This window comes from Arachis ipaensis, chromosome B10 (assembly GCF_000816755.2).
Source record: "Arachis ipaensis cultivar K30076 chromosome B10, Araip1.1, whole genome shotgun sequence".
NCBI classification, from domain to species: domain Eukaryota; kingdom Viridiplantae; phylum Streptophyta; class Magnoliopsida; order Fabales; family Fabaceae; genus Arachis; species Arachis ipaensis.
This window is the reverse complement of record NC_029794.2, coordinates 106,624,568-106,625,050: the sequence shown is the minus strand read 5'-3', so window position 1 is coordinate 106,625,050 and position 483 is coordinate 106,624,568. Positions and strand designations below refer to the sequence as shown.

Sequence of the window (483 nt, the reverse complement as noted above, 5' to 3'; positions counted from 1 at the left end):
TATTATTACATTTTCGTTTTGGTTGAAGTACAAGCATAACCTGACATTTTAATTTTCCTTGATTAAATTTATCAAATAAAAATAAACAATGTTATATTTAAATTTTTAGCAGCATTTTATGTGAAATTTTTTTAATATACTAACTATTACTTGATAGACACTAGTTAGTACCTGACAGAGAAGTCTAGTTATTTTATCAAGAAATACTAATGTATATCTGCCAGAAAAAAATAAATTCTTATTGTACCAAAATTTAAAGAGTTAATAAAAAATTAAAAATATTATTTGTATATCAAAATCAATCACTAAAATTAGTCACTAATATATTTGTGTATAAATATATATGTGGTTTAATTTATTTTCAATGTGTTTTCGTATTCCAACATGTATTTTATACTGATAACTGATTTTAATAGCTGATTTTAGTGTGCACATAGCATAGTTGATTTAAAAAACATGAGAAGTAATTTTTGGTTGGTTAAT

At 21.7% G+C, this 483-nt stretch overlaps 1 protein-coding gene across 1 annotated transcript in view; it reads left to right on the top strand.

Moving 5' to 3' along the window:
* Window positions 1-483, top strand: part of LOC107623509 (caffeic acid 3-O-methyltransferase) — a 2,967-nt gene that overhangs the window by 1,011 nt on the left and 1,473 nt on the right. The window lies entirely within an intron of this gene.